The 20,628-nt window shown below is 42.1% G+C and overlaps 1 non-coding gene across 1 annotated transcript; it reads right to left on the reverse strand.

The window, feature by feature from the left end:
* Positions 1-13,473: 13,473 nt before the first annotated feature.
* LOC122039136 lies at positions 13,474-13,579 on the reverse strand. The gene has a single exon (XR_006128030.1). It is a non-coding gene; the product is annotated as a small nucleolar RNA R71 (small nucleolar RNA).
* Positions 13,580-20,628: the final 7,049 nt, after the last annotated feature.

Raw genomic sequence — 20,628 nt, forward strand, 5'->3', positions numbered from 1 at the left:
AAGATGTGTGTGGGCAGGAACTTGGAGTAGAGTGTTAGGACCAAAAGTAGCTAGAGGGGGGGGGGGGGGGGGGGAATAGCTCTTCGCGTGCTCGTTGCTCGGCGTTGCTTGTTTCTTCAAGGATGCGCAGCGGAAATACAAAGAAACAAATACAAACACGCTAACACTTGGATTTTACTTGGTATCCACCTCTAAGGGAGGTGACTAATCCAAGGATCCACACAACGCACGCACCCTCCACTAATGAAACTCTCCTTTATGGTAACTACCAAGGGCGGAGAAGCCCTACAAGACTCTCAATACAAGAAGAAGAAAGGGTAGTAAAGAAATACAAGCTTACAAGTTACAATGAGTGCACAAACCCTAACCCTAGTTTCTTCTTCTTGCTTTGATCCGCCTCTTGACTTGGAAGAGCCTCCAAGAACCTTCAAGAACTGGCGATCTCGAGCTTGAGAAGAGTTGTGGAGGAGCTGGTGAAGATCTGAAATGAATCTGTGAAGTGATGCTGAAGGAATCGCACGCCAATAGCTATAAACGACGCCAACGGTCGAATCCCAATCGATTGGATTGCTCCCAATCGATCGGGGAGGCTTTGGATCGATCCACGGATCGATACAGAGCGCCTCTATGCTCTGGAAAAATGTCTGGATCGATCCACGGATCGATCCGGCGCTTATCGCGCGAAGCAGCAACGTCCCAATCGATCCACTGATCGATTGGGACCTCTGGATCGATCCACGGATCGATCCAGAGGTGTTCTGTTCGTGGGGACTCACCGGATCGATCGGCGGATCGATCCAGATCTTCTGGATCGATCCACTGATCGATCCAGATCTTCTGGATAGATCCACGGATCAATCCAAACCTGCTGGATCAATCCACGGATCAATCCAAACCTGCTGGATCAATCCACGGATCAATCCAAACTTGCTGGATCAATCGGCTGATCAATCCAGATCTTAGTTTTTGCCCAAAACCAAGTCTAAAGCCCCCTAAACCAACATCTAGTCAACCATGACTTGTTCGTACATAAGACCTAGCATCCGGTCACCCTTGACCAGCTAGGACTCTCTCACCAAGTGTCTGGTCAATCCCTTTGACCCACTTGGACTTTTCTCTTCTTGCCAAGTATCCGGTCAGTCCCTCTGACCTACTTGGACTTTTCTTTCTCGTGCCAAGTATCCGGTCAATTCCTTTGACCTACTTGGACTCTCACCAGATGTCTGGTCAACCTTGACCCATTTGGATTTCTCTTGCCTGGCTTCACTCACCAGGACTTTCCCAATTGCCTAGCTTCACTCACTAGGTCTTTCACCTGGCTTCACTCACCAGGATTTTCCTCTTGCCTAGCTTCACTCACTAGGACTTCCCAATTGCCTAGCTTCACTCACTAGGTCTTTCACCTGGCTTCACTCACCAGGATTTTCCTCTTGCCTAGCTTCACTCACTAGGACTTCCCAATTGCCTAACTTCACTCACTAGGTCTTTCACCTGGCTTCACTCACCAGGATTTTCCTCCTGCCTAGCTTCACTCACTAGGACTTCCCAATTGCCTAGCTTCACTCACTAGGACTTCCCATTCAAGTATCCGGTCATCCTTGACCTACTTGACTCTTCTTCAATCAACCTTGCATTGTCAAACATCGAAACCCAAACCAAGACTCAAGCTTGGTCAACCAGGTCAACCTTGACCTAAGGGATGTTGCACCAACAATCTCCCCCTTTTTGATGTTTGACAATACCAACACTATCACTTACAATACCATATGTAAGTTAGGCTAATCCCATAGCCTAAACCTTCTTCATGCCACTAGGTAATGAATACATAAGTTAAGCCCTTCATTCTCCCCCTAAGAGGGCAAACTCCCTCTAGGTAATGAAAGCCTAACTTACTCCCTTTCATTCTCCCCTATTGGCACACATCAAACCATGCCCCATTTTTGGACACATATCAACAAATTCACTTGTTGAAAACTCTCCCCCTGAAGAGTTGCTCATCGTTGTTCACAACTTCATTCGTTGTGATCAACACGATAATGAAGGTCTCATACCCTTCATTAACCTTAACCCTACATTCTCCCCCAATGTAGGCAAATGCCCATCCTTGAGCATTATCCACTTGAAGCCACTTGAACAATGAGGATATCCACTCCCCATTAAAGTTCAAACGCTCAACCTTGAGCATGTTCTTAACGGAAGGTTGACCACCTTCCAAGGTTCATGAAAAATAGTTTTCATGTCTTTAAAGAGTCTCTCCCCCTAAAGACATGGTGGTAACTTCTGTCATTGCACCAACAATGACTTGGAATCCCCAAAACTTTAGGAAACCCAATTTTAGAAGTTTTGAGGTTCAAATATTCAAAATTTGAAACAAACCTCAACCTAAACTTCAACTTAGCCTTCCTTAACCAATCCATCCTTGTTTTCCACACGAAAACACCCTTTTTATGTATACAAATGTATTTTCAGGGGTTTGGAATGGTTACCTAGACTAAAATAGGTTCAAAATGCTGAAAATAAGCTTTCCCAGCCAAAAGCAGCATCTTCGATCGATTGGAGTTGGGTTCTAATCGATTGAACCCTGCTGAATCGATCCACCGATCGATTCAGTCTTCTTGGATCGATCGGCTGATCGATCCAGCGAGCTTCTGCTCGCTAGAATTGCCTTCTGAATCGATCCACTGATCGATTAAGACACTCCAATCGATCCATGGATCGATCGGAGCTCTGATAGTTGCTGAATTTCAAATTCAGCCAACTTCAGAAACCCCTAGAAAATTCTACAAAAATCCAAAAATCATGAAATTTCGTGTAGACATTATTTAGGGCATACTTTATCATGGAAAAAAAGTTTTCTATGAAAATATATCATATCTTCAAAGATTGACACAAGCTTGAAAACTTGCTAAAACTTTAGCGTTTTCTTCAAGTTTGTGTCTAACTATTCAATGGTGATTACTATCAAAAGATAGCCTTCACCAAGGTTTTCCAGAAGTCTTTTAAAATAATTTTCAAAACCAATATCCCATCACATTCCTTGGGCTTAATGCACATGACTTGTACATTAGCTTTCCCAATGATGGGAAAATACATAACTATGTGTTTTGATGAACCTAAAACTCAAAAGAATGCACTAAATCAACATGTTGAGTTTTGTTCATCATCCTAACATCTCACTTGTATCTATTGTGGACAAAACACATACAAGTCATCCTATAGGTCTTTGTGAGATGTAAAATTTGGTTTTGCCCTATTCTAGGGATCATGCATATCTATCTAGGCATTTTAGAGATATTAGACATCCACCCAGGATGTCACTTGTTAATAAGTGTTGTTAAATGCCATTTGTCCTTAATTACAAGGAATTAAACTTAATGCATGATCATGCTATGACATACATCAAAATGAAATAACTTTCAAAAGAAAGATTCCTATAATTACATGATGTATGTATGATATGACATGGTATTTTTGTATTTTCATAATAAGTCATGAATGCACAAATAAAACATGATGTCATGGCATATAATGGGCAACCAAACATGGCAAGATTTTGCATAATTAAAATATACCTAGATTATCTATCTAAATATCCTTAACCCTTAGCTAATCCTAAAGCATAAACCCTAGATTGCCCAATTTCCTTAGGAAAATGCCAAAACCCAACTTGACATTTCTTTAATCTCTTGAATTAATTATGCCAATTAAAAATTTTAAAACATTCCTCAAATGTTGGCATATTTCATTTTCCCATAAGAGTAATCACTTTAAATTAAGGCTTAGATTTGCCTTAAATTCCTAAGACAATACCAAAGTCCCAATTTGATATTTCTTAACACTTGATTTCTTGTGTCATTTTAAAGTCATCTCAAATTTCTTCCTTTATAGCACATTTTACTCTTTCCAAGAGTAACAATAAATCCATTTCATTTTCAAAGGTTAACAAAAACCTTGAAAATGCTCCTTGAGTGTCAATTTCTTCAAAGTTGGGTTAACTACCCTTCTTCTCAGAGTTGACACTCTCTAACCCATCTATGGGATAGAGAAAATGCTCCTAGGAACCCAAAACCTATTGGTGCTCCTTGGATGCTCTAGGTATTCACTAGGGATAACTTCCCTAGATACCTTCCTAGTGACCTTGTGTGGTTTCTTAGAAGTCTTGGTCACTTTTTCTAGGTCAACTCTAGGGATTGCTTCCCTTATAACCTTCTTTGTGACTTTCTTAGACTTCTTAGAAGTCTTAGTCACATTTGTTGCAAAAATACTCTTAGGGATAACTTTCCTTGTATTTTTGGCTTGACCACTAGACCTAGGGTTGGTTCCATAACTATATGGAACCCTATGGTAAGAGATTACATCCTTCTTAGCCTTTGGTTTGTATCCCAAACCCCTATGGCCATTAGATGACCTTTGTGCTCCTAGACATAGGGTATGCTCATTTTGCCCTTTTAGGATATTTTCCATCCTTTTTAGGGTCTTTTCCATTTTATCAAGCCTTGACCTCAAGACTTGATTTTCTATCACTAAGTCCTTAGTTTTTGGTTTTCCATTAAATTTATGAGCATTTTTATTTCTAGGCTTGTAGCTAAGGTCCTTAGTGTGTTTGCCTAGATTTTTATCTACCTTCCTAATCCTAGGTGTGGTAGTTTTAGCATGGTAAGCTACATTATTTTCCTTAATTTTACCATGCTCTCTATTCTTATGGTAAATAGCATTAAAATGATATAAGTTAGAACTAGCATGTTTTTTACCATAATGTAAAGGGATAGGCTCAATAAAAGTTACCTTCCTTTTTACCTTAGAGGCTCCCCCTTGACTTGAGCTTCCTCCTTGAGCCTTAACCATCTTCTTCCCCTTAGGGCATTGACTCCGGTAATGCCCCTTTTGATTGCAAGAGAAGCACACAATGTGCTCCTTGCTCTTCTTTGTTCCGGGGATGGTCTCCTTTGGCTTCTCCTTGCCCTTAGGTGCCACTTGGCCCTTCTTCTTGGCCAATTTAGGGCACTTGCTTTTGTAGTGCCCATGTTCCCTACATTCAAAACATATAATATGATTCTTATTATTAATTGAACTATTTATACCTTCTTGTGTAGGGGTGGCACTTGCTCCTCCATTTGATATGAATGTAGAGGCTTCCTCTTGATCCGAAATCGATTTCCCTCCAATTGATTTATCTTGACTTGTGGAGGTGGAAGCTTCTTCATCCTCTTCTTCTCTTGACCCGGATGTGGAGGATTCTCATTCTTCTTGATCCGGTGTCACCAAGAGTTGCTCCCCCTCAATCCTAGAGGTGGAGGCTTCACCTTCTTCTTCATCCTCTTGTACATGAAACAAGGAATATGCTCCTTCCTTGCTCTTTTGATTACACTCCCTTGAGAATGAAGCTTCTTGGATTTCCTCTTCTTCGGAAGTTGAGCATCTCTCAACTTCGGAGTCCTCCTCTTGATCTTGCTTCAATGAGTCACCCTCTTTGGATTCTTCTTGGTTAGGTACAGTGGAGGGGATCTCATGAGCCTTTTCCAATTTGCTCCATAACTCTTTGGCATCTTCAACTTCTCCAATTTTCTCCAAGATGTTGCTCGGCAATAGATTGACCAAAAGCTTGGTCACTTTGTCATTGGCCTCACATCTTTGGATTTGTTCTTGGCTCCATTTACTCCTTTTGAGAACTTTGCCCTTTGAATTCCTTGGAGCCTTAAAACCTTCCATTAGAGCAAACCATTGCTCTATATCCATCATCAAGAAATTTTCAATTCTTGATCTCCAAGAATCGAAGCTTGTGGATGTGTATGGTGGAGCCACCCTTGTATCAAATCCAAGTCCATCTTGGAATTGCATCTTGAAGTTGAGCTTCTTGAATTCTTTGACTTTGATGAATTTGCTCCAAACTTCTTCACCCTCTAGCTTTGCTTGTTATGTTTGCCCCTTCCGGCGGTGATTTCGGTGAAGAGCAACCTTGCTCTGATACCACTTGTTAGGACCGAAAAGTAGCTAGAGGGGGGGTGAATAGCTCTTCGCGTGCTCGTTGCTCGGCGTTACTTGTTTCTTCAAGGTGATGCGCAGCGGAAATACAAAGAAACAAATACAAACACGCTAACACTTGGATTTTACTTGGTATCCACCTCCAAGGGAGGTGACTAATCCAAGGATCCACACAACGCACGCACCCTCCACTAATGAAACTCTCCTTTATGGTAACTATCAAGGGCGGAGAAGCCCTACAAGACTCTTAATACAAGAAGAAGAAAGGGTAGTAAAGAAATACAAGCTTACAAGCTTACAATGAGTGCACAAACCCTAACCCTAGTTTCTTCTTCTTGCTTTGATCCGCCTCTTGACTTGGAAGAGCCTCCAAGAACCTTCAAGAACTGGCGATCTCGAGCTTGAGAAGAGTTGTGGAGGAGCTGGTGAAGATCTGAAATGAATCTGTGAAGTGATGCTGAAGGAATCGCACGCCAACAGCTATAAACGACGCCAACGGTCGAATCCCAATCGATTGGATTGCTCCCAATCGATCGGGGAGGCTTTGGATCGATCCACGGATCGATCCAGAGCGCCTCTGTGCTCTGGAAAAATGCCTGGATCGATCCACGGATCGATCCAGCGCTTATCGCGCGAAGCAGCAGCGTCCCAATCGATCCACTGATCGATTGGGACCTCTGGATCGATCCACGGATCGATCCAGAGGGGTTCTGTTCGCGGGGACTCACCGGATCGATCGGCGGATCGATCCAGATCTTCTGGATCGATCCACTGATCGATCCAGATCTTCTGGATCGATCTACGGATCAATCCAAACCTGCTGGATCAATCCACGGATCAATCCAAACCTGCTGGATCAATCCACGGATCAATCCAAACCTGCTGGATCAATCGGCTGATCAATCCAGATCTTAGTTTTTGCCCAAAACCAAGTCTAAAGCCCCCTAAACCAACATCTAGTCAACCATGACTTGTTGGTACATAAGACCTAGCATCCGGTCACCCTTGACCAGCTAGGACTCTCTCACCAAGTGTCTAGTCAATCCCTTTGACCCACTTGGATTTTTCTCTTCTTGCCAAGTATCCGGTCAGTCCCTCTGACCTACTTGGACTTTACTTTCTCGTGCCAAGTATCCGGTCAATTCCTTTGACCTACTTGGACTTTTCTTTCTCGTGCCAAGTATCCGGTCAATTCCTTTGACCTACTTGGACTCTCACCAGATGTCTGGTCAACCTTGACCCATTTGGATTTCTCTTGCCTGGCTTCACTCACTAGGACTTTCCCAATTGCCTAGCTTCACTCACTAGGTCTTTCACCTGGCTTCACTCACCAGGATTTTCCTCTTGCCTAGCTTCACTCACTAGGACTTCCCAATTGCCTAGCTTCACTCACTAGGTCTTTCACCTGGCTTCACTCACCAGGATTTTCCTCTTGCCTAGCTTCACTCACTAGGACTTCCCAATTGCCTAGCTTCACTCACTAGGTCTTTCACTTGGCTTCACTCACCAGGATTTTCCTCCTGCCTAGCTTCACTCACTAGGACTTCCCAATTGCCTAGCTTCACTCACTAGGACTTCCCAGTCAAGTATCCGGTCATCCTTGACCTACTTGACTCTTCTTCAATCAACCTTGCATTGTCAAACATCGAAACCCAAACCAAGACTCAAGCTTGGTCAACCAGGTCAACCTTGACCTAAGGGATGTTGCACCAACATAGAGATCTTAGGGAACCTTAGCAAGCTTTGTTTCAAACATTAGAACTTTTCAGTGTTTTTATCATCTTGCACTTTAGTATGTTAATCGCTATGAATTAGTTAACCATGCACCTTATTATGCTTAGAACACCTCTTTTATGCTGATAGAATGTTAGTTGTTGTCGTTAGAGTGTTTCTTAGTCATTTTAGTACTTGTAATGTGATTGAGGCATGAAACAGTGCTGAAATCAGACCTTTGGCACGGAATCAGAAACTCGAATCGATCAGCTGATCGATTCGAGAGTTTCCAATCGATCGAAGGATCGACTAGGCATCTGGTTTCGCGAACAGTAGGCTTCTTGATCGATAGGTCGATCGATCCAGCCAATTCCGTCGCGAACAGAAGACTCTGGGATCGATCACTGGATCGATTGACCAGTCTGGATCGATCAGCCGATCGATCCAGAATATTGCCCGAGCACAGTAGCGTGCTGAATCGATCACCGGATCGATCCGACATTTCAATCGATCAATGGATCGATTGGGAGGTCTGATATCAGCGGAAAAATGTTTAAGTACAGTTCCTTGACCATGGGGAAGGTAAAGCATGTCATGAATAGTTAGTTTACACCCCTTAGCATGTATAGTACCAAGAAATGTTAGTAGTTTAGCAAAATTTTAATTAGTACCGCTTCCGCATCTAGTTTTAGTGATGGTCAGGGAATAGTTTAGCACAACATAATGTGACGATCGGCCTTACAGCTTAGTTAGTAGAAGGCGGGTCGTTACAGAGTGGTATCAGAGCAGTTTCCATACTTCCTACACACACACCAGCATTGAACCTGCAGCTTCCAAGTAAGAATACCTCTCACTTTGTTATGTTTATTGCTTTCCTGTTTGTAGATAACTAAAGTATGCTTATCTGTGATAGTAGTTAACATGATAACAATAGTTACTCCCTTATGATTGTGTTAGTCATGTATGTCCTCCATGTCTTTAGAAATGGCACGAGGACGCCCAGCTAGAAGGGCCCCAGCTACTGAGCCCCAGCATGAGGCAGGCAGTTCAGTGCCTCCCCCAGACCTTACAGCATTAGTGGCTCAGTTACAGCAGCAACAGGAACTAGCCACCTTAAAGGCTAGTCAGCAGAACACTCCCACTGTCACCCCGGAGCCTAACTTAGCGACACCAATGGTTTTAGAGGTTCCACCAGTCCAACCTGCAGCACCAGTGGCCCCAGCAGCAGGAACCCAGAGAGAAGCCTATCTAATCCAGTGGCAAAGAGTCAAACCAGAGAACTTCTCAGGCAGCAGTGAACCATGGGATGCACAGGCCTGGTTCAAAACACTGGAGAGTACGATGGAGCTTCTGGACTGGCCAGAACATGAGAAGGTGAAGTGCGCCTCCTTCTATCTGACAGGAGATGCACGTATGTGGTGGGAGAGAATTAGAGCGAAGCGCCCAGTAAACCAGATGACATGGGATGACTTCGAGAAGGAGTTCTTTGAGGAATTCTTTCACATGCGGGTTACAAACTGCCACTACGATGAGTTCACTGAGTTTCATCAGGGCAACCTTTCAGTGGAGGAAGCTGTGAAGAAATTCAACAGATTGGCTCGTCTATGCCCTGAACTAGTCAGCACAGAGAAAGAACGAGTCCGGTTGATGCTCAAGATGCTGAGGCCGGAAATAGCAATGAACGTGGCTGGCGGCGTTCATAGGCCGCAAACCACCGAAGAACTAGTCAGCAGTGCTCTGATCACCGAGCACTACCAGAACAGTATAAAGCAGCAGAAGCAAGTCCTCTCAGAATCTAAAGGTCAAGGAGGCTCAGGTATTCAGAAACAGCAGGGTCACAACTCCCATGGCTCTAACTGGAAAGGGAACTCCAGCAACAAGCGCAAACCGGGGAGTTACCCAAAAGGAGGACCGGCTAGTAAACAGCCCAGCTATCCAAAGTGTGCTACTTGTGGGAAATTCCACCCTGAAGTTTGTTGTAATGGCACACGAGGATGCTTTGAATGCGGACAGGAAGGGCATATGGCTAAGCAGTGCCTGAACAAGACCAGTCTTCCTCTACCACAGCCGATTCAGTATGGAGGCCAGCCAGCTCAGTTACATCAGATGCAGGCCGCTCTGGATGGTCCACACATCAGCCAGGGCAGACTAGAAGCCCCTCCAGCTATGACGAATGCGAGGATCTACTCACTCACCATAGAGGACGTAGCAAATGCCTCGACGGTTGTCACAGGTCAGATTAGTATTTTACAGCAAAGTACAACTGTCTTATTCGATACTGGGGCAACCCATTCATATATATCCAGGGCATTTGTCGAGAAGTTAGCAATACCTCCAGAGGTACTCAGTAGTCAGTTTTTGATGACGTTACCTTCAGGAGAAATTATGGCATCCACGCACTGGCTCAGAGCAGTGCCAGTCATTATAGCAGATAGAGAACTCTTTTGTGATCTGATAGTGCTGAATATGACTGACTACGATGTCATCTTTGGAATGGACTTCCTGATCAAATACGGTGCTTCCATAGAGTGTCGTAAATAGAAAGTCATATTCCAACCTGAAGCAGAAGTGCAGTTTGAGTACATTGGAGAACCCAAGAGAAAGGCCAAGAAGTTTCTCTCAGCTATGAAGGCACAGAGGTTAATGGATTCAGGATGTACGGGATTTTTAGCACATGTAGTCAGTACCGGTCAGGACAAGGACCAACAGCTAGCAGAGGTTCGAGTCGTATGTGATTACCCAGCAGTCTTCCCTGAAGAGTTACCAGGCTTAGCACCAGACAGGGAGATTGAATTCGAGATAGAACTCATTCCCGGTACAAATCCGATCTCCAAAGCGCCCTACCGCATGGCTCCATGATGTGCGTAGATTATATACTCTTTTATGCATACTTTGACGCTCATCTACTTGTATTTCATTGGCATAATCTATGTTTATTGCACCCTATTTCATTAGAATATCATACTTTCATTATATTCTGTTCGGAGATCTACTCTTTGCTTATTTTGATTGATAGGACGTGATTTGGAGCAAAAACAGAGTTTAAATGAAGTCTAGAGCTTCCAGAGTGACATGGGCATGCAAAACTATGTTTTCTTCATGTTCTGGCCGTGTAGAACTCACATGGGAGTGTTAAGGCCGTGTAGGGGTCATGTTGGGGCCGTGTGAACTTCACATGGCCGTGTGAAGGCCGTGTGAACCTCACATGGCCGTGTGAGGTTTTCTGCACTGCAGACTAAAACTAAAACGGCCATAACTTTGTGCTCAGTTGGAGATTTGGGCTGTTCTTTATACCGACTTGTAGATAACTTCAAGATCTACAACTTTGATGAAGACTTCAACGGGAGAAAACCCCATCTTGGTGGCCTAAAAGATGTTTCAATGAAATATAACTATTCAAAGCTAAGACAAAGGGTGTGCAAGGGCCATGCAAGGGGGTGTGAGCTGCACACGGCCATGTATGACATCTAGTGCTGAAACCTTACATGGCCGTGTAAATCTATACGGCCATGTGAGGTTTCCAGAGGCCAAGCAGGTGGTGGCCGTGTGGATCTACACGGCCGTGTGAGGTTTCCATAGGCCAAGCAGGACATGGCCGTGTGGATCTACACGGCCATGTGAGGTTTCCAGAGGCCAAGCAGGTGGTGGCCGTGTGGATCTACACGGCCGTGTGAGGTTTCCAGAGGCCAAGCAGGTGGTGGCCGTGTGCACCACACGGCCGTGTAGCATTTCCAGAGAGCAGAAGGGTCTTTGGCCGTGTGCACCACACGGCCGTGCAGCATTGGCAGAGAAGGAACTGGACATGGCCGTGTGGATCTCACACGGCCGTGTCGAGGGGCCGTGTGGCGCCCGATTCCCTCCTCTATTTAAACCTTCCTTCATGAATTGAAAGGGGATCTCTCCCCCTTTGGGAGAAAGCAAGATTTGGTGGTTTCCTCCCATTCTTGGGAGGTTTCTGGGCGATTCTAAGGGAGATCTCGACGATTTCGACTCCGGAGTGAGGATTGGATCCGAAGATGAGGCTTCTTCATAGATAAGTTTTCTCTTTCCCCCTCTTCTTGATTTCTTGGATTGGGGATTTAAGAAATGCTTGTATTCTCTATTTCTTCGGGTTTTCTTCCTCGATTCATGGAGTAGATCTTGTATTCTAGGATTAAGGGAGTATTTGTATGATGGATTGATGTAATCTCTAATGGATTTGCCACTTTCTTGTTTCAATGACATTGACTTGCTTGTATCAATTAGATCTTGAATGATTAATGGTGATTTGTGCTTAATTCTCATTCTTGATTGATTGTTTGGATTTCTTGTGGACTTTGTAAAGATAAACTCTCACTCGATCATCCGAGGGATCCACGTGACAGGTGCAAGCCCGTGTAAGGACGTTTGAGAGATAATCTTGAAGAGGAAATGGGAATATTCAAGAGAGTAGGATGGATCTTGTTATTAGTTTCTTGTATCTTGATAGATTAATAAGTTGTGGGCTTCTATGTTGATATCCGAGGAAGGCATAGTAATAGGTGCGCTTCTGTGTAAGGACAACGTAGATTCATGTCTAATTAATCCTATTTAGATACATTTCTCAGTCCCTAGCCGGTTGTCTATTGCAAGAGAGAACCGGCAACTTTCTACATGTTTGGCAATTGAGGGATAAGAATTGGTGAACCATTTACATTCAAGAAATCTTACAAAGAAACCGAAACTCCTAGAATCTCCCTTTATCATAACCCAAAACACTAGACTCTTGTTTGTTGATCTTTAAGATTAGATTTGTTTACCTTTACTTTGCTTTTGAAACGATTGGATAGTTGTTTAGCTAATTCGCATTGAGACATTTCTAGTGCTTATTCCAGTCCCTGTGGATACGATAATCTTTTATATTACTTGCGACATTTTCGTACACTTGCGGAGCGTAACAAGTTTTTGGCGCCGTTGCCGGGGAATGCGCTATAACATTAGGAATTATCAATTGAGTTAGACTAAACATAATTTTTCTTTTTTTCTTTTGATTTGCATAGTTATAACTAATTGTTAGAATTCTGTTTTCGTAAGTTTTTCCTTTCTTGAATAACATTATTGACAACTCTTTTTGTTGGAATTCTAATTCTAATTCTAATTTTGCATTCTTGATTTCTAGTACTCTAATCTAACTTTTCTCTGTATTCTCTTTTGATCTTGTTTCTTTCTTCTTTTCTTTTGTAAACATATCTTGCAATTTTTAGCATATGAATTATTCTAGATATTTTTCTTTTTTCTTTTATCTTTTCTTTCTTGTTTCATTATGCACTTTCTTTCTTGCAATTTAAATTCTGCATTTGCTTTCTTGCTTTTCATATTGCATTTTATTTCTTGTTTTTGATTCTTGATAATTTTCTTTTTCTTCTTGAATATCCATGAGCACTAACATGTCAAGCAGGACCATGAGAAATTTTTCTACACCCTTTTCTGCAAGATTTTTATCTCCCATTGTGCAACCTCAAATTGAAGTAGAAAGTTTCCAACTAGACCCAGAGATAATTTTCATGATACAAGGTCACAAATTTGGAGGAGAAGTATCAGAAAGTCCTTATCTGCATCTTGAAACATTTTTAGAGATTTGTGATTTGGTGAAATGTGAAGGAGTATCAGCAAATGCAGTTCGATTGATGATATTTCCTTTCAGTATCAAGGATAAAGCAAGGACTTGGCTATATTCTCTCTGTCCTCAAAGCATCACAAGTTGGGAACAATTGGAGAAGCAATTTCTGAATCATTTTTTCCCTCCAAGTAGAACGGTGTATATGAGGAATTGCATAACAAATTTTTCTCAGGCATATGGAGAATCATTATTTGAAGCATGGGATAGATTCAAGAGTCTTCAAAGATAGTGCCCTCATCATGGTTTTGAAAAATGGTTGATTTTGCACATATTCTATGGGGGAATTTCTTTCTCAGACAAGACTTTATTGGATTCATCAGCTGGAGGTTCTTTTATGGACAAAAGTGTAGATGAAGCTTATTCGTTAATTGATCAAGTGACATTGAACCTCCATGAATGGTCGAACAAAAGTTGGATGGAATTTCCCTCAGATATTCAAAAAGTGCAAGCTATAAATGTAAGAGAGCCTGTCAAACAAAATGAAATTCAACCACCTAAAAATGTTGAAATTCACAAGTCACAGAGTGAGGAGTTCAAACATTTGGGGGCAAAGCTTGATAGTATTGTTTCAAAATGGTTTAAAGAAGATCCCCCTCCTACACAGTCAAGATCCAATGAAAAGTGTGATGATGTTGGGTTGAGAAGTGGCAAAAATCATGAAGAACTTCTGAAGAACGACATGTTTAGAATTGAGGAGAAGAATAATAGAAGATCACAAGAACTCAGTTCCATTTCTCTGGGAAGTTCCCAAAGGCCAGAAGTACCTTTCCCTCAACGATTAATCACACCAACATTAGATAAGCAAGTTGGACCTCCTCCAAAAGCTCAAAGAGAATTTGGGAAAAAGGGAGTTCAGTCTTTCCTAGGACCTTCACTAAGGGTTCCTTTTCCACAAAGGTTAGTGGGGGTCAATGAAAATAAAGACTTCGGCAAATCCTGTGACACTAATATGGTTGAGTGTAGATTTTTGAATATATATGAAGATGAAGATTTTTCAGATGAGGATTTTATTGATAATGTAGTGGTAAATAAGTTTTCAGATCTATCTCAAAATTTTATAAGGTGTTATAGTGACATCGAATTTTCAGATGATGAATGTGATGTGGTAGATCAACTTAAAACTGCAAGTGAAGTTATTGATCCTCTTGTTATTGATTCTCCTATTGAGGACATAGATGTTGGTTTATTTTTTGATGTATGTGTTGATGATGATGATATGGAAGAATGTGTAGGGAGCTGTGTTGTGGAAGCAGCATTTCAAGGATCACCACCTTTGTCAAGACAACCCTTAGAGGTTTTAAGAATTGATCATGTTATGGAACAATGTGTAGGGACTTATACAGAGCTAGTAGAGTCTCGAGAATCACCATCATTGATATCATCAACACCTAAGCTAGAGCCAGAACCATCATTTAATTCAGAGGAAGTCACATCTACATGTTTAGAAATTTCAGGTATTTCTCAACAAAGTAAGGTTAGTATTTCTTGTGATCTTTTGGAAAACTTTATGGAGGTACCTATAATTGACTTTGTTGGATGTGATTCAGTTTTTATTACTTATTCATCTTATCTTGATATGGTTCTAGCTCTATACTATATAACATGCTTGTGGGAGATTTGTTTTTCTTTTGGATGTGCAGATTTCACATGGGCCAATAATTGGAAGCTCAATCTGAACCGTCTTCGACCACCTGAAAAAATTTCCAAGAAGACGAAGATGGAGAGAGTTATACTTTACTTTGTAGCTCCTTTGATGAAAGCTCCCTCCATAATAAGAGCCCTTGGTAGGAGGGTTCTAAAATATCTTACCCCTCCAAGAGCAAGATTTAGATGAATCTAATGAGGTGGTTGAGCTAATGACCTTAAACAAGCGCTTCTTGGGAGGCAACCCAAGTTCATTTTCCTTATTTTCTTTTATGTCTTTAGTTCTCTCTTTATAATAAACATGTATCTTCTACTTAATTTTTCTTGTCTATCTTATTGTTGTAGAATTCAAAGTTGTGGAGGAATGTGAGTATTGGATGGAGGAGTATATTTAAAAACATGAACGTCAACCATTTGGAGCTCATCACTTGGTAACTTCTTTTAAAATCTCCTCCACATTGTTTTTAGTTTTCATTGGGACAATGAAAAATTTAAGTCTGGGGGGATGCATTAGATGCATTTGATTTGCTTTGTTTGTTTTTATTTTTGCTTATGTCTTGCATTGTGTTTTGATTTTTTGTGGCATACATCTTGAGAACATCAAAACCTCACTTATATGCTTTCTTGGATTCAAGTGAAATGTTAGCACAATTATTGGCTTGATTCATGATGTTCGAATGATGCTAGTAGTAAACTTTGTGTAGTTCTTTTTTCTATCTTGGGAAGCATTAATAAGCTAAGAATCTTATTGTGATGAGTTTTAGTTTTGGTTCAATCTTAAGGATTTTATCTTCACTACACTTGTGCTTGATGCTTGAATAGTTGATGTCATTGAAATAGTCATGATTCATCTTGTTTGCTTAGTACTTGGTTTCCATGGTGATTTCTCAACTTTCATTTTGGTTACTGGATGAGGCTCAAATCATTAAAGCTCATTTGGAAAAATCAAAATATCCCAACATGTGTGCTAAAAGTACATTTATGAATAAGTTTTGCACAATGCAAACACTTATAAAAAAAAAAAAAGAGGGATATAAAAAACAGTTGTCATGAGTGGAATCTAGCAAGTCACCCCTTTGAGACCGTGTTAGGTTACTGGGGAAATGACTGCTTAGCTTCCCTTGAGATTGAGCACACCTTTGAGACCTTGGGTTAGTTGAGAAATATGAACCAAGTGAATGGTGAGTAAGTGCTTATCACTGGTTACTTGTCTTTCACTGGAAACATTAGAAATTCAAATTTGATGACGACTTGACTAGGACATGGATTGAAACTTGAAGGGTGTTGAGTTACTTTTACACTGTGCACAAGATTCTTATGCTTGAACCATACTTTACTTGTTTCCATGATCACGCTTGTTAATGAAACTTTTTGATAGAATTAGGAAAGTGCACTAGGTTTTATGAATATGTTGTAGAACATATGAATTTAGACTGCAGCATTTTGCTTGAGGACAAGCAAAGGTTTAAGTCTGGGGGTGTGATGTGCGTAGATTATATACTCTTTTATGCATACTTTGACGCTCATCTACTTGTATTTCATTGGCATAATCTATGTTTATTGCACCCTATTTCATTAGAATATCATACTTTCATTATATTCTGTTCGGAGATCTACTCTTTGCTTATTTTGATTGATAGGACGTGATTTGGAGCAAAAACAGAGTTTAAATGAAGTCTAGAGCTTCCAGAGTGACATGGGCATGCAAAACTATGTTTTCTTCATGTTCTGGCCGTGTAGAACTCACATGGGAGTGTTAAGGCCGTGTAGGGGTCATGTTGGGGCCGTGTGAACTTCACATGGCCGTGTGAAGGCCGTGTGAACCTCACACGACCGTGTGAGGTTTTCTGCACTGCAGACTAAAACTAAAATGGCCATAACTTTGTGCTCGGTTAAAGATTTGGGCTGTTCTTTATACCAACTTGTAGATAACTTCAAGATCTACAACTTTGATGAAGACTTCAACGGGAGAAAACCCCATCTTGGTGGCCTAAAAGATGTTTCAATGAAATATAACTATTCAAAGCTAAGACAAAGGGTGTGCAAGGGCCATGCAAGGGGGTGTGAGCTGCACACGGCCATGTATGACATCTAGTGCTGAAACCTTACATGGCCGTGTAAATCTATACGGCCATGTGAGGTTTCCAGAGGCCAAGCAGGTGGTGGCCGTGTGGATCTACACGGCCGTGTGAGGTTTCCATAGGCCAAGCAGGACATGGCCGTGTGGATCTACACGGCCATGTGAGGTTTCCAGAGGCCAAGCAGGTGGTGGCCGTGTGGATCTACACGGCCGTGTGAGGTTTCCAGAGGCCAAGCAGGTGGTGGCCGTGTGCACCACACGACCGTGTAGCATTTCCAGAGAGCAGAAGGGTCTTTGGCCGTGGCCGTGCAGCATTGGCAGAGAAGGAACTGGACATGGCCGTGTGGATCTCACACGGCCGTGTCGAGGGGCCGTGTGGCGCCCGATTCCCTCCTCTATTTAAACCTTCCTTCATGAATTGAAAGGGGATCTCTCCCCCTTTGGGAGAAAGCAAGATTTGGTGGTTTCCTCCCATTCTTGGGAGGATTTCTGGGCGATTCTAAGGGAGATCTCGACGATTTCGACTCCGGAGCGAGGATTGGATCCGAAGACGAGGCTTCTTCGTAGATAAGTTTTCTCTTTCCCCCTCTTCTTGATTTCTTGGATTGGGGATTTAAGAAATGCTTGTATTCTCTATTTCTTCGGGTTTTCTTCCTCGATTCATGGAGTAGATCTTGTATTCTAGGATTAAGGGAGTATTTGTATGATGGATTGATGTAATCTCTAATGGATTTGCCACTTTCTTGTTTCAATGACATTGACTTGCTTGTATCAATTAGATCTTGAATGATTAATGGTGATTTGTGCTTAATTCTCATTCTTGATTGATTGTTTGGATTTCTTGTGGACTTTGTAAAGATAAACTCTCACTCGATCATCCGAGGGATCCACGTGACAGGTGCAAGCCCGTGTAAGGACGTTTGAGAGATAATCTTGAAGAGGAAATAGGAATATTCAAGAGAGTAGGATGGATCTTGTGATTAGTTTCTTGTATCTTGATAGATTAATAAGTTGTGGGCTTCTATGTTGATATCCGAGGAAGGCATAGTAATAGGTGCGCTTCTGTGTAAGGACAACGTAGGTTCATGTCTAATTAATCCTATTTAGATACATTTCTCAGTCCCTAGCCGGTTGTCTATTGCAAGAGAGAACCGGTAACTTTCTACATGTTTGGCAATTGAGGGATAAGAATTGGTGAACCATTTACATTCAAGAAATCTTACAAAGAAACCGAAACTCCTAGAATCTCCCTTTATCATAACCCAAAACACTAGACTCTTGTTTGTTGATCTTTAAGATTAGATTTGTTTACCTTTACTTTGCTTTTGAAACGATTGGATAGTTGTTTAGCTAATTCACATTGAGACATTTCTAGTGCTTATTCCAGTCCCTGTGGATACGATAATCTTTTATATTACTTGCGACATTTCCGTACACTTGCGGAGCGTAACACTCCAGCAGAACTAAAGGAACTTCATGGGCAATTACAGGAGCTGCTTGACAAGGGCTTCATACGTCCTAGTCACTCACCATGGGGAGAGCCTGTATTGTTCGTGAAGAAGAAGGACGGGAGCATGCGCTTATGCATAGACTACAGGGCACTGAACCAAGTCACCATCAAGAACAGGTATCCTCTTCCCAGAATAGATGACCTGTTCGATCAGCTAAAGGGAGCAGCAGTGTTCTCTAAAATAGACCTCAGATCAGGTTACCATCAAGTGAAAGTTAAAGAAGGGGATATACTCAAGACAGCATTCAGGACTAGATACGGACACTACGAGTTCGTAGTCATGCCCTTTGGCGTGACAAATGCTCCAGCTACTTTCATGGACCTCATGAACAGGGTATTCAGGGATTACCTAGATAAATTTGTTATTGTGTTTATCGATGACATTCTTATCTATTCAGGAACTCAGGAAGAACACGCAGAGCACCTGAAAATAGTATTGCAGACCCTTCAGCAAAACTAGCTGTACGCCAAGTTCACGAAATGTGAATTTTGGTTAGATCAGGTGTCCTTCCTGGGCCATATCATCTGAAAGGATGGTATTATGGTAGACCCCAGTAAGATAGAAGCTGTGAGTAATTGGAAAAGACCCAAGAACGCCAGTGAAATCAGAAGCTTTCTGGGATTAGCAGGTTATTACAGAAGATTCGTAGAGGACTTCTCCAGGATAGCCTCCCCACTGACAGCTCTTACCAGAAAGAACAGAAAGTTTCAGTGGACAGAGGACCGCGAGAACAGTTTCAGCGAGCTGAAAAGGAGATTGACCAGCGCACCTATTCTGACTCTACCAGAAAACACAGACAACTTTGATATATATAGTGATGCCTCTAAATTGGGACTAGGAGCAGTGCTGATGCAAAATGGCAAGGTGATCGCCTATGCCTCCAGACAACTCAAGGATTATGAGAAGAACTATCCTACTCATGACCTTGAGCTTGCAGCAGTGGTGTTCGCTCTCAAGATTTGGAGACATTACTTGTATGGAGCTCAGTGCAGAGTATATACAGATCATCAGAGTCTGAAATACTTCTTCACTCAGAAGGATCTGAATATGCGACAGCGCAGATGACTAGAGCTGGTCAAAGACTACGACATAGACATCCTCTACCACCCAGGAAAAGCAAATAGGGTAGCAGATGCACTTAGCAGAAAGTCCAGTGCTGCCCTATTATCTCTAGCAGCCATGTCACCACCCCTACAGAAAGAGATCACAGATTTCGGTCTCGAACTCATAGTCGGACAGCTCTCTACTATGACATTAGAGTCTACCTTGCTTGGTGACATCCAGATAGCTCAGGAGCAGGATCCTGAAATTCAGAGAATCAAGCAAGGGATAGCAGGATCAGAAAGTAGAGAATTCAGAGTGTTCGATAGTGGAGTTTTGTACTTCGGTGACAGATTATGTGTTCCAGATCAGGAGGAACTACAGAAGAAAATCCTAGACGAGGCTCACAAGACTCCTTACGCGATGCATCCTGGCTCCACCAAAATGTACCAGGACTTGAAGAAACGTTTTTGGTGGCCTGGGATGAAGAGAGACATCGCTCGATATGTCAGCACCTGCCTAACCTGTCAGAGGGTTAAAGCAGAATATCAGAGACCAGGAGGAGTTTTGCAGCCTATTCAGATTCCAGAATGGAAGTGGGAAGACATTTCTATGGATTTCATCGTGGGATTACCCAGAACCACGAATGGTTTTGATACAATCTGGGTAATAGTCGACAGATTGACTAAATTAGCCCACTTCTTAGCTATCAGGATCTCCTACTCCATGGAACAGCTAGCTCAGTTGTATCTCAAGGAGATCGTTAGACTACATGGAGTCCCACGAACCATTATATCAGACATAGATAGCAGATTCACATCACACTTCCGGGAGTGTGTACAGTCAGCTTTGGGCACGAAGTTGAAGTTTAGCACAGCCTTCCATCCTCAGACAGATGGACAGATGGAGCGGGTAAATCAGGTACTCGAAGATATGCTCCGAGCATGTGCCCTAGATTTCAAAGAAAGTTGGTGCAAATATCTGAGTCTAGCAGAATTTGCATACAACAACAGCTATCA

This window comes from Zingiber officinale, chromosome 1A (assembly GCF_018446385.1).
Source record: "Zingiber officinale cultivar Zhangliang chromosome 1A, Zo_v1.1, whole genome shotgun sequence".
Lineage (NCBI taxonomy): Eukaryota > Viridiplantae > Streptophyta > Magnoliopsida > Zingiberales > Zingiberaceae > Zingiber > Zingiber officinale.